This window comes from Vitis vinifera, chromosome 6 (assembly GCF_030704535.1).
Source record: "Vitis vinifera cultivar Pinot Noir 40024 chromosome 6, ASM3070453v1".
Classification (NCBI taxonomy): Eukaryota; Viridiplantae; Streptophyta; class Magnoliopsida; order Vitales; family Vitaceae; genus Vitis; species Vitis vinifera.
Genome location: NC_081810.1, coordinates 10363902 through 10378529, shown reverse-complemented (window position 1 = coordinate 10378529; position 14628 = coordinate 10363902). Strand labels below are relative to the sequence as shown.

Below are 14628 nucleotides of genomic sequence, written 5' to 3'. Positions count from 1 at the left end.
GGTTGTGAGCTCAAAGCTCCAAATTCTCTGAACCACTTTAGGTTGTGGATTACATGACCTACTATGGGTCGTAAGCCCAGGGCTCTAGATGCTATGAACAACTCAAAATTGTGGATGATATGAATGATTCGGGATCTTATGAGATCAAGCCTCTAGATGATATTTACCCCTAAAGGTTGTTGATGATATGAATGATGCTATGTCATGACCTCAAGCCTCTAGATGCTATGAACTTCTTAGGGTGGTTATGGATGACATGAACAAATCTGGGTCATGAGCTGAAGGCTCTAGATGTTACTAACAACTCAGGTTTGTGGATGACATGAATGACTTTGGGTCATGAGCTCAGGCCTTTAGATTCTATGAATAACTAAGGGTTGCCATTGACATGAAAGACTACAATTTATGACATCAAAGCTCTAGATGTTATGCACAACTTAAGGTTGTTGATGAAATGAAAGACTCCGACTCATGAGCTCAAGGCTCTAGATACTATGAACAACTTAGGGTTGTCATTGACATGAATGATTCCGAGTCATAAGGTAAGGCCTCTCAATGCTATTAACAACTCAAGGCTATATATACATGGAGAACTCTGCGTTATAATCTCATATCCTTAGATTCTATGAACAACTCAAGGTTGTTGTTGACATGAAAGACTCTAGGACATGAGTGAAATGCTTTACATCTAGCAAATAACTCAGGGTTGTGATTGACATGAACGACTGTGGTTTGTGAGCTCAGGGCTTAACATGCTATGAAAAATTGAGGCTCGTGGATGACATGAACTACTCTGAGTTGTGAGCTTAGGGTTCTTAATCTTATGAATAATTCAGGGTTGTGACTAACATTAGCAACTTTGGGTCATGAGCTCAAGCCTTTAGATACTATGAAGAGAATAATTCAAGGTTGTGGATGACATGAACAACTCTGGGTCATGAGCTCAGGGCTCTAGATGTTATTAATAACTCAAGGTTGTGGATGACATGAATGACTTTAGGTCATAAGCTTAAGCCTCTAGATTCTATAAACATCTAAGGGATATGGTTTACATGAATGACTTCAATTTATGAGCTTAGGGTTCTAATTATTCTACATAACATAAGGTTTTCGATGACAAGAAAGACTTTGAATCATGAGCTTAGGGCTCTACATGCTAAACACAAGTTTGGGCTATCGATGACATGAATGACTTTAAGTTGTGATCTCAATGCTCTAGATCCTAGTAATAATTCAGGCTTATAGATGATTTGAACGACTCCAGGTCAGCTCAGACTACTAGATACTATAAAGAGCTTAGAGTTATGGTTGACATGACGACTCTAGGTTGTGAGCTTAAAGCTTTAGAAGCTATGAATAGCTTTAAGTTGTGGTTGACATGAATGACTATAGGCCGTGAGCTTAGGGCTTTCAATGCTATCAACCACTAAGGGTTGTAGCTAACATGAATGACTCTAGGTCATGAGCTCAGGGCTCTAGATGCTACAAACAACTTTAATCTATGATTGACATGAGTGACTATAGGTCGTAAACTCAAGGCTTTAAATGCTATGAATAGCTAAGGGTTGTGGTTCACATGGATGACTCTAAGTCATGAGCTTAGGGCTCTAAATGCTATGAATAGCTTTAGGCTATGCTTGAAATGAATCACTATGGGTCTTGAGCTTTGAGCTTGAGATACTATGCACAACTCAAGGCTATAGTTTATATGAATGACTCCAAGTCACGAGGACAAGTTTTTAGATGCTATGAATAACTCTAGGCTATGGTTGACATGAACGATTATGGGTCATGAGCTCAAGGCTCTAGATGCTATGAAAAGCTCAAGGCTATGGTTGACATGAACAACTCCAGCTCGTGATCTCAAGGCTCTAAATGTTGTGAACAAGTCAGGGTTATGGATGACATGTATGACTTCGGCTCCTAAGCTAAAGCCTCTAGATACTATGACCAGCTCTGGGCTGTTATTCACATGGAAGACTTTGGGTTTTAATGTGAAGGCTATGGATGCTATGAACAACTAAGGGTTAGGGTTGTAATGAATAACTCTTTGCTTTGGTTGAGTTAGACAACTTTGAGTTATGAGCTTAAGGCTCCAAATGCTATGAATAGCTCAAGGCTATCATTGACAACATAAGGTTGTGAGCTTAGGGCTTTAAATGTTATGAATAGTTTAGGCCTGTGGTTGACATGAATGACTTCGGGTCGTGACCCCAGGGCTCTAAATGCTATGAAGATCTCAAGGTTGTGGAAGATAAGAATGACTCTGAGTGATGAACTCTAGCTTTTAGATACTATGAATAGCTTAGGGTTGTGGTTGACATAAAATATGGTGGGGCATAAAGTCTTTAGGTCGTGAGCTTAGAGCTCCAAATGCTATGCACAACTTAGGTTTGTCGATGTCATGAATGACTCCGAGTCAGGAGCTTAGAGATCTAGATTCTACACCACTCGGGGTTGTGGATGACATGAATGACTCTAAATCAGAAACTTAGGGCTCTAGATACTATGAATAAGCAAATGTTGTGGTTGACATGATCGACTCCTGGTCGTGAGCTTAGGGCTCCAAATGCTATGAACAACTGAGGGTTATGGATGATAAAAGCTACTGATTCGCGTGTAACTCCAATTGGGTCATTTAATCAAAAACATTTATAAAACCTATGACCTCATACTAACGTAGCAAAGCTACTATAGTATAGTGGCTCTAGGGTCGAACTCTGGGATGGGTTTTCATTCTACCAGTGATATACTCAAGATTAGAAATTGTATTTAATGATTTCCTTGATCAAAAACTTAAAGTTTAAAAGAAAATAAAATTTTTTTTGAAAGTGTTTGAAACTAAACTAACATAAACTAATTAAAAATGGAAGAAAGAAAGTCTCCCGGAGCTAAGGGTTGCTAGGATCAAGTTCAGAATAGAAAGTGGAAAATTCTGGATTTTTCTCCTCGCATTGGGGATTTAACCTATAGTTATTTCCCGAACCGGTATAGGTTTGACAATGAAGATTTAATCCATAAAAGGTCAATAGAAATGGTAGTCAAGGTCCATTAATGGCTTAAGACACTATGGGTCTTCACCTTGAATCACTTTCCAATGACTCGTACATGATAACTAATGGACTAATATGGATCTAGCAATAAGCATCCATAAAGACCTGAAGCTTACCATGTATTGGTCATTCAAAGTGATTCTAAGGGATTTAAAGCAAAACTTTGGATTTTAGAAGCCATTTATGAATTCCAACTACCTGAATTTAATGCATGGAAGCTTTCCACCTTTTCATCTGGACTTTTCACCTAGCTTCCTTTACTCCAAGAAACCGAAAGTTTAGCCTCTCATCCTCCGGGCAAACATCCTCAGAGGTTGTTTGGCTTCCAAGAAAAAGAAAATAATAAAGAGAAAAGAGAAACGAGAGAGCTCTGTAAAAATTCTAAGTGTCAAACGTAATACGTATTCTATATTCTTCAAGAGGTGATTTCCACCCCTTATAAAGTCTTTACAAAAGCAAAAGCTTGTGATTGGTTAGTTACAAGGATAAGAAAGGAAATTACATCACAAAATACAAAGGAAAATATCTAAAGTGGAGTCGGCAAAGGCAGAGGAAAATTCGCAACACGCATGGGTTATGCGAATTTTGAAGGTGTTATGCGAATTTCGCATAACACCTTGTGGAATGCGAAATTTTCGCATAACCTGGAGCAGTTGGCTTCCGAAGGCCATATCTTCCTCATTTCAGCTCCAAATCGTGTACGGTTTGAAGCGTTGGATTCTTGACTTCCAGAGCTTTGAAATGGTATATAGTAAGTAAAAAATGGGCTTCGGGAAGTGCTCCAAAAGTGTGAAAGAAAACTGCAGCTGCTGTCCTCTGATTTTTTCACTTTGCTTCTCTTTGCTTCTCTCCTTTGCTTGACTTGTCTTAATGATCCAAAAAGCTGTCAAAACATTAAAACTAGCCACAAATATGATTAGAAGATATTGCTAGGCCCTTAACATGCCAATTGGACTAAAGATGGAGAACTACTACACAAAAGTGCTTAAAACATAATGCATTAAAGGTGTAAAATAGCACTTTTTGGGTAGTAATCAACTACTCTGGGTGGCGAGCTTGATGCTTTGGATGCTATAAACAACTTAGAATTGTGGATGATATGAATGACTCAAGATCCTGTGAGATTAGGCCTCTAGATGCTATGAACCACTCAAGGTTATGAATTCTATGAAGGATTCTACATCATAAGCTTAAGCCTTTAAATGTTATGAACGAGCCATGGCTATAGATGACATGAAAGAATTTGGGTTGTGAGCTTAAGGCTCTAGAAGCAATGAACAACTCAGAGTTATGGATGATATGAATGACTTAGGTTCCTGTTAATTCAGGCCTCTAGATGTTGTGAACCACTTAAGGTTATGGATGACATTAATGACTCCTGGTCATGAGCTTAGCGCTCTATATACTATGAACACCTCAGGGTTGTGGTTTACTTGAACGACTCTAGGTCATAAGCTTAGGGCTTTAGATTTTATGAAAATCTTAGGAGTGTGGATGAGATGAACTACTCTGAGTCATGAGCTTAAGGCCTGGATGCTATGAACAACTTAAGCTTGTTGATGACATGAGCTACTTCGGGTCATGAGCTCAATGCTTTGGATGTTATGAACAACTTAGTGTTGTGAATGATATGAACAACTTAGGATGCGGTGAGTGCAAGTGTCTAGATGATATGAACTGCTCAAGGCTTTGGTTGAGTTAAACAACTAAAGGTTATGAGCTTAGGGATCTAGATGCCATGAATAGGTTAGAGTTATGGATGATATGAATGACTTGGGATCCCATGACCTCAGGCCTCCTAATGCTTTGAACCGCTCAGGGCAATAAATGATATGAATGGTTTTGTGTCATTAACTCAAGTCTTTAAATGCTATGAAAGGATAAGGGTTGTAGATGAAATGAACAACTCCAAGTCATGAGCTTAGGTCCTTAGATGCGATGAAGGGTTTTGGTTGACATTAACAACTATGGGTCACAAGCTCTTAACTCTAGATGGTGTGAATAACTCAAGGCTATGGATGACATCAATGACACTGGGTCATGAGATTAAGGCTCCAGATACTATGAACAACATAGGGTTATGGTTGACTTGAAAACCTTGGGTTGTCAACTGAGGGCTTTAGATGCTATGAACATGTAAGAGTTATGGATGATATAAGCAACTTAGGATCCCGTGAGCTCAGGCCCCTAGATACTATGAACCACTCAAGGCTATGGGTGATATGAACGATTCTACATCATGAACTCAAGCCTCTAGATGCTATGAACAACTTAGGGTTATGGATGACATGGATGAATCTGGGTCATAAACTCAAGGCTCTAAATATGCTATGAACAACTCAAGGGTACGGATGAGATGAGCTACTCCAAGTCATGAGCTCAGGAATTTGGATGCTATGAACAACTTAGGGCTATGGATGACATAAGCTACTCAGCGTCATGAGCTCGAGACTCTAGATGTTACAAACAATCTAGAGTTGTGAATGATATGAATGACTTAGGATCCTATGAGCAAAATCCTCTAGAAGCTATGAACTGCTTAGGTTTTTTCACATGAAAAACTCTAGGTCGTGAGCTCAGGGCTCTAGATGATATGAATAGCTTAGAGTTGTGGATGAAATGAATGAGTTATGATCTCATGTACTTAGGCCTCTAGATTCTTTGAATAACTCATCATTGTGGATGACATGAATGACTTCGGGTCGTGAGCTCAAGGCTCAAGATGCTATGAAAAGCTTAGGGTTGTGGTTGACATGAATGACTCGGGGACTTGAGCTCAAGGCTCTAAATTCTATGAACAACTCTAGGTTGTTAATTACATGAGATACTATAGTTCATGAGCCCAGGGCTCTAGATGCTATAAACAATTCAAAGTTTTGGATTCTATGAATGACTCGGGATCCCGTGAGCTCAAGCTTCTAGATGCTATGAACCGCTAAGGGTTATTGATGATACGAATGTTTCTATGTCATGAGCTCAAGCCTCTAAATTCTATGAACTTCTTAGGGTTGTGGATGACTGATTACTACCCAAAAAGTGTTATTTTGCGCTTTTAATTCATTATGTTTTAAGCACTTTTGTGTAGTAGTTCTCCATTTTTATTCCAATTGGCATGTTAAGGACCTAGCAATGACTTCTAATCACATTTGTGGCTAGTTTTAGTTTTTTGACAGTTTTTTGGATCATTAAGACAAGCCAAGTAAAGGAGAGAAGCAAAGAGGAAAAACAGAGGAAAGAAGCAGTTTTTGTAGTCGTGCACTGTCACTTTGGGAGGCTCTATTTTGTTCATCATGCAAAATCACCTTTCAAGAATCCCATATTCCGAACCGGCTCGGAATTGCAGACAAATCAAGTACCTATAGTGGTATATTGCCATTCGTTTAAGGAGCTCAAAAGTGCGAATTTTGCACTAGCTCAAGCAAGTGCAAATTTCGAACCAGCCCATGCAACTTGCGAATTTCGCACCAGCCCATGCAAGTGTGAATTTCGCACCAGCCCATGCGACTTTGGTGCGAAATCTCCTCTGTTCTGCCGAATCCACATGAGATCTTTTCTTTTGTATTTTTTGATGTAAATTCCTTTCTTATCCCTCTAATTAGCCAATCACAGGCTTTGCTTTGTAAAGACTATAAGAGGGGTGGAAATCATCTCTCGAAAAATATATTGTATTTTTTACACTTAGTGAAATTTTCCTCTCGGGGAGAAATACAGGGTTCTCTTTGCTTTCCTTTTCTCTCTTCTATATTTTCTTTTTCTTGGAAGCCAAACAACCTCTGAGGATGTTTTCCCAGAGGATGAGAGGCCAAACCTTTGGTTTCTTGGAGTGAAGGAAGCTAGGTGAAAAGTCCAGATGCAAAAGTGGAAAACTCTCGTGCATTAAATACAGGTAGTTGGAGTTCATAAATGGCTTTTAAATCTAAAGTTTTGCTTTAAATCCCTTAGAATCACTTTGAATGGCCAATACATGATAAGCTTTAGGTCTCTGTGGATACTTATTGCTAGATCCACATCAGACCATTAGTTATCATGTACGAGCCATTGGAAAGTGGGTCAAGGTGAAGACCCATAGTGTCTAAAGCCATTAATGGAACTTGACTACCATTTCTATTGAATTTTTATGGATTAAATCATCATTGTTAAACCTATACCAGTTCGAGAAACAACCATCCTTTATGTTGTTGTCCCTAATACGAGAAGAAAAATCTGGAATTTCCTACTTTGCATTTTGAATTTGACCCTAGCAATCTTTAGCTCCGGGAGACTTTCTTTCTTCCATTTTTACCTAGTTTTATGTTAGTTTAGTTTCAAACCCCACTTTCAAAACAAATTTTATTTTCTTTTAAACTTTAAGTTTTTGACAAAGGAAATCATCAGATTCAATTTCTAATCTCGAGTCTATCACTGGTAGAGTGAAAACCCATCCCAGAGTTCGACCCTAGAGCTGCTATACTATAGTAGCTTTGCTATGCTAGTATGAGGTCATAGGATTTATAAATATTTTTTATTAAAATACCCAACTGGGCATGAATCAAAAATGGCGTTGTTGCCGGGGATGGTGCCACGATATAGTGATACAACTTTTTAGAGGCTACTTGTGATTTCCATCACAAGTTTGGTGAATTCCTTTTTCACTAAGTTCATTTCCTTTCTTTTAATTGTAGAATTCCTTTTGTTAAGTTTACTTTCATTTTCTTTCTAACCTTATCTTTCTTCTAGCTTTCTTTTGTTTTTGTTGTCTTTGTTTTGTTTTCAGGGAAGTTGTAACTTGTGCATGCCCTATTAGATTCGGGACCAAGAGGGAAGAGTAGTGAGGATAGAGAATCCTCAAGACACAGAGTTGGATATCTGTGTAAACATCATGGACCCTCCACAAGAGGATCAGAATTCTCAACACGGTCAAGGGGGTAATCCAAATGCATATCTATCCATGAGGGATAGGATGCACCCACCAAGGATGAGTGCACCCTCATGCATCGTACCTCCTCTTGAGCAGCTGATTATAAGGCCCCATATTGTGCCCCTCCTACCAAATTTCCATGGAATGGAGAGTGAGAACCCATATGCCCACATCAAGGAGTTTGAGGAGGTGTGCAATACTTTTAGAGAGGGAGGAGCTTCAATAGACTCGATGAGACTCAAGCTATTCCCTTTTACTTTGAAGGACAAGGCAAAAATATGCTTAACTCTTTAAGGCCAAGGAGCATAAAGAATTGGGTTGATCTTCAGGCCGAATTTTTGAAGAAATTTTTCCCCACCCATAGGACCAATGGGTTGAAGAGACAAATCTCAAACTTTTCTGCAAAAGAAAATGAAAAGTTCTATGAATGTTGGGAAAGGTATATGGAGGCCATCAATGCTTGTCCTCATCATGGCTTTGATACATGGCTCTTGGTGAGCTATTTTTATGATGGGATGTCTTCCTCCATGAAGCAAATTCTTGAAACCATGTGTGGGGGTGATTTTATGAGTAAGAATCCGAAAGAAGCCATGGACTTTTTAAGTTATGTATCTAAGGTATCAAGAGGATGGGATGAGCCCAACTCAAGAGAAATGGGAAGGATGAAAGCTCCTGTAAATCCAAAGGGTGGAATGTACATGTTAAGTGAAGACATGGACATGAAAGCTAAGGTGGCAACAATGGCAAGGAGGTTGGAAGAACTTGAGTTGAAAAAAATGCATGAAGTCTAAGCCATTTCTGAGACACAAGGCCATGTCATGCCATGCACCATTTTCCAATCATGTGATCATGTGGTAGATGAGTGCCCAACCATCCCAGCTGTGAGGGAGATGTTAGGTGATCAAGCCAATGTTATGGGGCAATTTAGGCCCAACAACAATGCACCTTATGGAAACACCTATAATTCAAGCTGGAGAAACTATCCAAATTTTTCTTGGAAACCAAGGCCACTCCCATACCAACCACAAGCCCAAACCCAAGCACCTCAACAAACCTCTTCAGTGGAGCAAGCCATTGTGAACCTAAGTAAAGTCATGGGTGACTTTGTGGGTGAGCAAAAGGCAATCAACTCCCAATTGCACCAAACGATTGAAAATGTTGAGAGTTCTCAAATTAAGAGAATGGATGGGATGCAAAATGATCTATCTCAGAAGATAGATAATATTCAATACTCCATCTCTAGGCTTACCAACCTCAACACAATGAATGAGAAAGGAAAGTTTCCCTCTCAACCAAGCCAAAATCCAAAGGGTATTCATGAAGTTGAAACCCAAGATGGGGAGTCTTCAAAGTTGAGGGAGGTCAAAGCTGTGATCACCTTGAAAAGTGGGAAGGAGGTTGATCAACCCTTGCCTAAGGTGAGGCAAGATGAAGAACTCATGTCAAGGAGAACCTTGGTTAAAGAGAGCAATAACCAAGAAGAGAAGAGTGGGAAGAAAAATGCATCTAAATCAAGCATTGAAGAAGAGCCAAGGATAGTGATTAAAGCGGATATGATGAAGAAACATATGCCTTCCCCTTTTCCTCAAGCTTTACATGGAAATAAGGGAATCAAGAATTCATCAGAAATTATGGAAGTTTTGAGACAAGTGAAGGTGAATATACCCTTACTTGATATGATCAAGCAAGTCCCCACATATGAAAAATTTTTAAAGGACTTGTGCACGGTCAAGAGAGGGTTAATTGTGTCAAAGAAGGCATTCCTCACTGAGCAAGTAAGTGCCATCATTCAGTGTAAGTCTCCAGTTAAGTACAAAGATCCAGGATGTCCCACCATTTCAGTCAACATTGGAGGGACACATGTGGAGAAGGCTTTACTAGACTTGGGGGCAAGTGTGAATTTGCTCCCATACTCTGTGTATAAGCAACTAGGACTTGGGGGATTGAAGCCCACAACCATCACTCTCTCCTTAGTTGATAGGTCAGTCAAAATCCCAAGAGGGGTGATAGAGGATGTTCTAGTTTAAGTGGACAAATTCTATTATCCCATGGATTTTGTGGTGCTTGATACTGATCCCACTATTAAGGAAGCAAATTATGTGCCAATCATCCTTGGGAGACCTTTCCTAGCTACCTCCAATGCATTCATCAATTGTAGGAATGGGGTAATGCAGCTCACATTTGGAAACATGACCTTGGAACTAAACATATTCCACCTATGCAAGAGGCATCTTCACCCTAAAGAGGAGGAAGGATTGGAGGAGGTGTGCTTGATCAACACTTTGGTTGAAGAGCATTGTGACAAGAATTTAGAAGAGAACTTGAATGAAAGCCTTGGAGTGCTCGAAGAAGGGTTGCCTGAACCCTCTGATGTGTTAGCCATCATGTCTCCTTGGAGGAGAAGGGAAGAGATCTTACCCTTGTTCAATGAGGAGGACTCACAAGGAGCAGCTAGGGAGGACCCTCCAAAGCTAGTTTTGAAGCCACTTCCTGTTGATTTGAAGTATGCATATTTGGAGGAAGATGAGAAATGTCCAGTGGTGGTTTCTTCAACTCTCACAAGTAATCAAGAGGATAGTCTTTTGGGAGTCCTCAGAAAATGCAAAAAGGCCATTGGATGACAGATTTCTGATTTAAAAGGAATTAGCCCTTTGGTATGCACCCACCGTATCTACATGGAGGAAGATGCAAAACCAGTGAGACAGCCCCAGAGGAGGTTGAATCCTCACATGTAAGAGGTGATAAGGGGTGAAGTTTTGAAGCTACTTCAAGCAGGGATCATATATCCCATTTCAGATAGCTTGTGGGTGAGCCTAACCCAAGTAGTCCCAAAGAAATCTGGAATTACTGTGATCCAGAATGAGAAAGGGAAGGAAGTCTTTACACGTGTTACCTCAGGATGGAGGGTGTGCATAGACTACAGGAGGTTGCATTCAGTGACTAGGAAGGACCATTTCCCATTGCCTTTCATGGACCAAGCCCTTAAGAGAGTCTCAGGGCATCCTTTCTACTATTTTTTGGATGGTTACTCGGGGTACTTCCAAATAGAGATTGATTTGGAAGATCAAGAAAAGACAACCTTCACTTGCCCCTTTGGTACTTTTGCCTATAGGAGGATGCCCTTTGGTCTATGTAATGCACCTGCAACTTTCCAAAGATGTATGCTAAGCATCTTCAGTGATATGGTGGAGCGCATCATGGAAGTCTTCATGGATGACATCACTGTATATGGAGGTTCTTATAAGGAGTGTTTGTTGCATTTAGAAGATGTTCTCCAAAGATGTATTGAGAAAGACCTAGTGCTAAATTGGGAGAAGTGCCATTTTATGGTACAACAAGGAATTGTCTTAGGACATATAATCTTCAAGAATGGCATTGAGTTAGATAAGGCAATGGTGGAGCTAATTGTTAAGTTGCCACCTCCCACAAATGTTAAAGGAATTAGCCAATTCCTAGGACATGTCGGGTTTTATAGGAGGTTCATTAAGGATTTCCCAAAAATCTCAAAACCTCTTTATGAACTCTTGGTAAAGGATGCCAAGTTTGTGTGGGATGAGAAATGTTAGAAGAGTTTTGAGGAACTGAAGCAATTTCTCACAACTGCACCAATAGTGAGAGCCCCAAATTGGAAATTACCTTTTGAGGTAATGTGTGATGCAAGTGATCTTGTTATGGGGGTTGTTTTGGGGCAAAGAGAAGATGGAAAGCCCTATGTGATTTATTATGCAATCAAAACTTTGAATGAGGCTCAAAGGAACTACACAACTACTGAGAAGGAGTTGTTGGCAGTAGTTTTTGCCTTGGATAAGTTTCGTGCCTATTTGGTAGGGTCCTTTATAGTGGTGTTCATTGACCATTCTGCTTTGAAGTACTTGCTAACCAAGCAAGATGCCAAGGCAAGATTGATAAGATGGATCCTTTTGCTTCAAGAATTCAATCTCCAAATTCGGGATAAAAAGGGAGTAGAAAATGTGGTAGCTGACCACTTGTCAAGACTTGTGATAGCACATGACTCACATGGCCTACCTATCAATGATGACTTCCCTGAGGAGTCTCTTATGTCAATAGAGGTAGCTCTATGGTATTCTCACATTGCAAATTACTTGGTTACTAGAGAAGTTCCAAGTGAGTGGAGTGCCCAAGACAAGAAGCATTTTTTTGCTAAGATCCATGCCTATTATTGGGAGGAGCCTTTTCTCTTCAAATATTGTGCGGATCAAATCATAAGGAAATGTGTTCCTGAACAAGAGCAATCAGGAATTCTATCCCATTGTCATGATAGTGCATGTGGAGGTCATTTTGCTTCCTAGAAAACAGCCATGAAAGTGGTCTGTGGACCCCGTATTTCGGCTTATGTGTTCTCCACTCGAATTTTATTTGAAAAATTGATTTTTATTAATTATTGAAAAATGACTTGGAGTCGCCACTTATTTTTATTTTATTTTTTAAAGGGTAAACAAAATAAGAAAGAAAAACCCTAAGCGTGACTCCTTATTTTGGAAAAGGTGATCTACGAAAACCGGATCGGGTTCGGGGGTCAGGTTACTTATCGGGAAGGTACGGCAAAAACCGTAGCACCCCTCTAAGGCCCTAAAGTCGGGTCTCTACTACTAAAATGAAGCTGACATGGCAATCAATGAGAAAAACAATGAATACTCAAATCAAATCATGCACATATGAGTATCAGAATATGCAATAGAGGATAACTGAAGTGGAAGTGGATGCGTACCTGATCAGCAAACGGCAACGCGCTATCACAAAATGAGATTAGTGCATAGTAATGAACATAAAGTATGTCACTCATGTCACCAAAACAGATAAAGAAGCACCAATAGCACGCATGATATTTCATTCAAAATTCATTTTTATTTTAAAGCAAATTTATCTGATGTAGGGCCCCCACCAAAGCCTGTTTATTTTGCATGAACCAAATCCGTAAATTCCATCATTAGGAATTACAAAATTTGATTCTTGCTTATTTTAAAACATTTTAAAAAAACAAAAGAGATGTGAAAATGGCCTTCCAAGAAGAAGAGTGGCAGCAAAATTTTATTGGGAAAATGGATTTTTGGAACCTAAGAAAAAAAAAAAAACTAAGGATGAAAAATGGATGAGTTCGAAATTATTTTAAAACAAACTAAGATCTAGAAAATTATTTGAAGAAAGGGATTTAAAAGAATATTTTTCAAAATTAGAGAAGGTGAAATGGGAAATGGCACTATGGCCCAAAGATGGCCATGCAAAGCTTTCACCAATGAGGCTTGAATAAGGAGGATGGGCTCCAAGCTTTCATGGAGGTCAAAGTCTGTGGGGCTGGAGCTCTCCTCTGTGCTATTATTGCCACTGTCGTTGCCACTATTGCTATTGTAATGTATATTCACTTCCTGCCTCAGTGGCTTATCAGCTGCTGCAGTCTTCATGTCATCATTAAGCATCATGTAGAATGCTTTGATTCCTTTTAGGTAATCATGAACAATAACAAGCTTCTTAAATAATTCCTCTGTCGAGAATCTTTCATGCTCAGATGCTAAATCAATCCCCCATTCCACTTTATTCTCAAATTTCTTATCTTTCTTGACTACTTCATCCAGAAGTTTGATTGCCTCTGCGTATGAAATTCACTCAAAGGGCATTGATGCAACCATTCTTAGATGATCAATGGAGCCTTTATCAAAATTTTTAGCCATGAATTCCATATCATCAATGCAATTGTCAGGTAACCACTAGCAAAGAAATTTCACATAGGCCTCCGCACAATTCATATCATCCTTAAGATCTGCAAATGCTATTTCAGGCTCCATCATCCAGAATTCTACCAAATGCCTTGATGTGTGAGAGTGTTCAGCTCGGAAAATTGGCCCAAATGTATAAACACTGCCAATAGCACATGCATAAGTCTCAACTTGCAGTTGGCCAGAAACAGTCAAAAATGCTTGACGGACAAAGAAATCCTGGGAATAATCAATCTTCCCATCTTTTTGAGGGATACCAGGCTTAAGCTTAGATCTCTCTTCCAGCCTTGAGAGATTCTCCTTAGCCTTGTTAAGTTCAGCCACAAATGCGGTGATTTCCCCCTTACTTGCTTTAACAGATTTAGGTTGGGCAACAGCCTCTCCTTTCTCCTTAACAAGTGCCTTGTCAGCTTCGATGTCAACTTCTGATGGAGAAGGATTCTTAATAAGCTCCTTTTTCACCTTTTCCGCATCACTAATCAAGGTTGTAACTCGAAACATTTCACCAGCACCCTCACAATCACTGGTGGTGATAATTGGAGTGTGCGCATGGAGAAAGCCATGATTTTGGAAGAATGTGTGGGTAGCATAAGCCAATGCATTACAGATTCTGGCAACTGCAGGAATCATGTTGGTTCTTGACCGAAAGTGAACAAAAACTCTTAGAAACTTGAGGGTTAGCCTGGTCTTAGGCAACGGATACTTGGCTGGATCCACAGGACCAACGTGATGGACCTTCTCAACCCTAAACTCCACCCTCTGCTTTGTCCCCTCAGGAGGAACCTTGAGCGAGCTCTCCACGTGCACGCACGTGCTTATCTGCACGAGCTGGCCCAGAGGCACTAAGGCGGCGTCAACGATGACCTGAAGGTTCGCCGGATAGGACCCATCATTGAGTTCAAGGGAAGCAAGCAAACCCTTGCCTTGCTACAAGATTTCAGTGGAT

General features: G+C 39.9%; 1 non-coding gene and 1 pseudogene across 1 annotated transcript; both read right to left on the bottom strand.

The window, feature by feature from the left end:
• The window catches only part of LOC100258560 (asparagine--tRNA ligase, cytoplasmic 1-like), an 85585-nt pseudogene that overhangs the window by 40933 nt on the left and 30024 nt on the right, over positions 1 to 14628 (bottom strand).
• LOC132253985 (small nucleolar RNA R71) lies at positions 8322 to 8428 on the bottom strand. The gene has a single exon (XR_009465935.1). It is a non-coding gene; the product is annotated as a small nucleolar RNA R71 (small nucleolar RNA).